Genomic DNA, 6,000 nt, shown 5'->3' on the forward strand with positions numbered 1-6,000 from the left:
TTCTATAACTCAGCTTTGCATCCAAACCTGTAGCCACAGCTACAACCTTTGAAATGACACACACTTGAAGAGCCTTAAAAAATAACCATTCATTTTTCTCATTATTGCACACCATCCATAATATGGACACTGAAAGTTCATCGTTACTGGAATCGCCAAACAATTTCCATAGATTTATTTCTTCCTTCACTTCTACTCCTTATTCCATTACAAATACCTAATGCCTTTTTGTATATGCTTTTTCTATATCCAAAAGAATTTATGTTAGTATTAAGAATATACCCCATATCTATAAATTACTTCATGGATTCATATTTCATGCTAGATAAACTATTTTTTTTAGTATATGTTCATGTATATATCAATTTTATAACTAAGCTTACATTAATAAAATATGCAAATCTACTTCTCACCTTTTGTTTTGAGTTTCGGTTCTTTATTTTGATTAATCTATAAAATCAAATCTTCATCATCTGTTTCAGGATCAGAGTCGATAGGTTCAATAACATTGCCAGCCATAGTAATATCATCATGACAAGCTCCAACATCATATGTATTCCAATTTGTCACAGCTTCATCCTCCTCGAATAGACTTGTAAAATCTTCTGAAGTATTTTGTTGAAGTTTCTCCCCCAATCAACATTTCACCATTGTTTTCATTATTACTTATCGGTAAATGCATAAAACTTTCAGAATGCCCTTTCAAAACAAATGGTTCATCTGTAGCCAATTTGCGAGTAGTATTAACACTAGAAAAACCATGCTTATCTACCTTTACTCCCCTTTCAATGTTATCAACATCCCACCAAACACATAAACATACAAGTAAAGTTAAATTCTTAATAATAAAATTATTCGAATTAAGGGTCAAAATGGTTCCTAAAATTAGCAGTCAGGGTCAATTTAGCCCAAAACAAATTTTAGGTATCAACTCAGTCCCAAAATTAGAAAAACTTGACAAATTAACCTAAATTTAACAAACTTTTAGGTATTAAAACTTATAGTTTTTAGGCTAATTTGTCAATTTTTACCAACTTCAGAGCTGAGTTGTACCTAAAATCCGATTTGGACTAAAATGACCCTCCCTTCCAACTTTAGGGGGGCATTTTGACCCTTAATTCAAAATTATGTTGTATACAATTATAGAATTGAGGCATTACCTCTCAATAGGATACATCCAACGATATTGTACTAGCCCACCTAGTTTAGCTTGAGTGGCAAGATGAACAGCTAAATGCACCATGACATCAACAAATGCAGGTGGAAATATCTTCTCCAACTTGCATAAAGTTATTGGAATTTATAATTCTAGGTGCTCCAACATATCTTTTTTCAACTTTTTTTAGCATAGTTCTCTAAAATATATGCATAACTTTGTGATGGCATTATAGACCTCATTAAAGACTACACCTCGAATAGCCAAAGGAAGAAGTTGTTCTAAAGGGATATGATTGTCATGACTCTTAAGTCCATAAATTTTGCAACCTTTTTAAATTTACACAACGTAAAATGTTAGAGGAATAACCATCCGAAAGCTTCACGGTCTTCAAAAATTTGCAAACTTTACACTTTTCTTTTAAGGATAAAGTATAAGATGCAGCTGGATAAGAAAATTTCCCATCACTTTTGGTTGGATGTAAATCATTTCTAATACCCAATTCCTTCAAATCGCAACGGGCATTCATACCATCTTTAGTTTTCCCTTCAATATCCAATAAAGTGCCAATAATATTATCACATATATTTTTTTTCAATGTGAATTACATCAAGATTATGACGTAATAAATTCCTTTTCCAATAAGGAAGCTTGAAAAAAAATGCTTTTCTTCCTCCAATTCAAACCCTTATCATCCTTATCACTTTGTTTTTTTCTCTTAGACTTGCCAAATTTAGTAGATTTAAGGACACTCAGTTGTGCTAAGGTATCTCTAGATAATACTTTAGGAGCTGGTCTTTTCTCTACTTGTCCATTGAAACATCGCTTATTTTTTCACCATTGATGATTAATAGGTAGAAATCGACAAGCACACATGTAAGAAAATTTACGACCATGTTTCAATCGAATTGAAGGTTGTATCCTTATTGCAAGAAGAGCAAGTCAAAGCTCCTTTTGTACTCCATCCCGACAAATAAGCATAGGCAGGAAAATCATTTATTGTCCATAAAAGTGCAGCACGCACACAAAAAAATTCCTTTCGTACAACATCATAAGTATTAACACCATACAACCATAACTCTTGCAACTCCTCCACCAAAGGTTGTAAGTAGACATCAATATCATTTTCTAGTGATTTAGGTCCTGGTATTAATAACGACAACATGCAATATGGTTCCTTCATACACAACCAATGAGGTAAGTTATATACTGTCATTTCCAAAAGGGTTCATACCATCAGAAGCTACTCCTAATCTTACATTACAAGGATCTTTAACAAATCATGAGTTTGACTCATCAAAATATTTCCACACATCAGAATCAGCAGGATGCCTAAGAATTCCATCATACACTCGCTGATTGTGATGGCAAGTTATAACTTCTGATGTCTTAGGTGATATAAATAACCTTTGGAGTCTTGGTTTCAAAGGAAAATAACGTAAAACCTTTTTTGGAATATTTTTTCCGCGCTTGCTTAGCTTAGCTACATTTGCTACATTGCTATGGTTTTCCATCTAGATTGACCATACACCAAACAACTTCCAGCTTTTGCATTATTCTTCCAGAATAACATGCAATCATTCTCACATGTGTCTATCTTCTCATATCCTAAACCTAAATCACGAATCATTTTTTTGTTCTTATAAAAATTTGTAGGTAAAGTCTCACCAGCTGGAAGTGCCTCTTTAAATAATTTCATGATATTGTTAAATGTTGTATCACTCAATCCATAAAGACACTTAATTTGAAACATCTTAACAACAAAAGATAATTTTGAAAGTTTTGAAAAGTTTTCACAACCAGGATAAAGCTTTTGTTTAGCATCCTCTAGCACTTCAAAAGTTTCAAAGCTTCATTATTAGGCTCAGATTGTGGAACAGGTTGCTCAAGCTCAATTGAATTGAGATTTTTTTACAAGTTGTATGCTCATTCTCATCTTGTAAAATTGTATCCATGGTTGTAGGTCCAGCTGCATCATGAATCATGTCAAATATATCATCACAATCATTTGTATCATTTGTTTGTACTTCATTATCATTGTTTTCCTCTCTAGTAATATATTCCCCATGATAAACCATTTAGTATATCCTTTTACAATTCCATTCATTATTAGGTCACCCCAAACATCATCTCTAGTCTTTTGTACAAAATTATTACATTTAGTACAGGGACATGGGATGACACCTCCAAATCTAGTGTGAGAGAAAGCAAAATCTAAGAAATCCATTACTCATTTGAGATATACATAGCTCAATCTATCTTGACATTCCATCCATTTCTTATCCATTATTAAATCTGTAGTAACAAAAGTTAAGTAAATTTGTTTACCAGTTCATTAAAGAAATGGTTCATATCCAAAAACTGATTAATCTAATAAAAAAAATTAACTTTAATCATTATTTTCTGATTTATGAAGTAAATATAAGCTTACTTACCAAATGAAATCAGCTACAACTCCCTCTCTTAGAGTCACTTGTCCTTATGTAGCCCTGAAACTTGTAAGATCTCATAGGCTCTGATTATGTTGTATGTATCTATATATTAAGAAAATAATATAAGCAATATGAATATGGATGCCTATCAGTTTTGCAAAAAAAAAAAAAAAAAAAACTCATCTATTTCTACAGCCATTTATTAAACACCATGATGCACATTGTAATAAGATATATATAGAATAAATAATAACAAAAATTGACATTTCTAAAATCCAATCAAATAGTAAAAAACTAAATCAAATCCAATTATCCATAATCATAATCATTAAATGCATGAAATAAATTTCAAATTAACTACTAACTTTTCCATAATAATCTAATAGCTACTTTTCATCAAGAAAAAAGTCTCAATTTGTTATATTTTTAAGTTCTTTAAAATGGAGACCTATTTTTTTATATATTATTCCTTGCTATATTTATTTTTTGTGTTGTTCTTTGTGATAATATAAAAGCAGCAACAATAGTACTAACTTTGATTCAATAATAAAGTGGTTTTGCTTATTTCTTTCCTTGACACTTTTGCTTGAAGATTGTCAGTATTGTGAAGGTTATATCAAAGGTACAACAATCCCCTATGTCCCATTTCTAAGATTAATTAGTTAATTATTTCTAAATCTGATTTTTTATCTCAAAAATTGATTCTTTGTGTTTATTTGGCAATAATTTCTAGGATTTTTTCAAAGGAAACAAGGAGAGACTAACATGCCTAGGCTGTTAGAGATAATATTATGTATTATCTCTAAACATTATCTTTAGGATAATTATCTTTACACTCATAGAATTATTGTATTAATATTCTAGTAGTGTGATAGGATTATACTTACTATCAACAGAAGTATATTAGGATTATAACTCCTGTAATATATATACGGTTTATCAAGGAAACCCTAATCAAGGGAAATTATTCAATCATAATTACTCTCTCTCTCTCTCTCTCTCTCTCTCTCTCTCTCTCTCACTGTTCGATTTCTCTATCTTTCCTCTCTAAAGTTCGACTTTCCTTTCCCTCACAAAAACCTTACTATTTTTGTTCTATCAACATGGTATCAAGAGCATCGTCTGATCCAACTATGTCCGGCTCCATCCCTGTTCAATCAAACATCGGAAACCAGTCGAAGTTCGCTGCTACGTCCGCCGCGTCTCTATCGAACAGAGTCGACGACGTCCCTTTCGCCAGTCAGCCAACCATCGATGCGTCTGGAAATCACTCGGTCGGCGCATCTCAATCAGTCTTCGGAACTGAATTCACGGTGGCTACTGCTTCCGCTTCGTCCTTGCAACCATCATTTGGTTGGAGGTTTGAATCTCCATTCACCACCCCTGAGCAATCATCAGTAACATCCACATATTTATTTGATAACAAGGACTCTGGTCCTATTCCACGTACCAGACAGACTCATACAGCTCCTCAACTTTTTGCTCCACCAGGTAATAATTCTTACCAACTTATCAGACCTGGCTTTGGTCCCCCACCCTCGTATCACAGCTCACAATTATCATCCTCCCTTAATACTCACACTTCAGATTCTTTTATCTCTAACATTGGTCCAACTTTTCAACCCCATCCTAATCATGAACATCCCTCTTCATCCATGAATCCCGTTTACTCCAATTCCACAACAAATTCGGTTCATGTAACTCGCCCTGCTCCGATTCACCAAGCCACCCACATAAAATTAACACCTCTTAACTATAAAGCGTGGAGAATGGCAATTGTGTCTACTTTAAAATCCAATCACTATTTTGATCACATTATTAGCAACAATCCACCACCTCCCAAATTTTTGTCTAGAAGTAGCTTCATGTCTGGCCCTGATAATTTGTTGTTTAATCCTACTTACACTGTTTGGGATGATCTTGAGAATATTGTTATGTCCTTGTTATTGCATTCACTCACTGAGGAGATTTATCCTCTAATTACCTGTTTTCACTACTCTCATGATATTTGGGTTGCACTTGAACAAGCCTATGGTATTATCACTGATTCTAGGCAATTTCACTTAAGTCTAGAATTACAAGAACTTGAACAAAACGATATGCCTATTAGTGAATACATGCAAAAATTGAAAGTTATTCTGGATGAGCTTGCTGCTTCTGGAAATCCATATCCTATGCACCTTTTACCCCATTTGCTATACAAAAATGTTGGTGAAGCATTCAAATCCACCATTCAAAATCTCATCACTCAAAAAGGCATGCATATTGGTTTTTATGAACTGTTGAATACTTTGAAGACGGTTGAGGGGTTGGTTAACTCAACAACAAAAAAGTCTGCTTTTATTCTACCCACTCCCAGCGCCAACTCTCTTGAGGCTAATATGTCCACCACATTACCTAATGTTGCTACAA

The sequence above is a fragment of the Euphorbia lathyris genome, chromosome 8 (genome assembly GCF_963576675.1).
Source record: "Euphorbia lathyris chromosome 8, ddEupLath1.1, whole genome shotgun sequence".
Classification (NCBI taxonomy): Eukaryota; Viridiplantae; Streptophyta; class Magnoliopsida; order Malpighiales; family Euphorbiaceae; genus Euphorbia; species Euphorbia lathyris.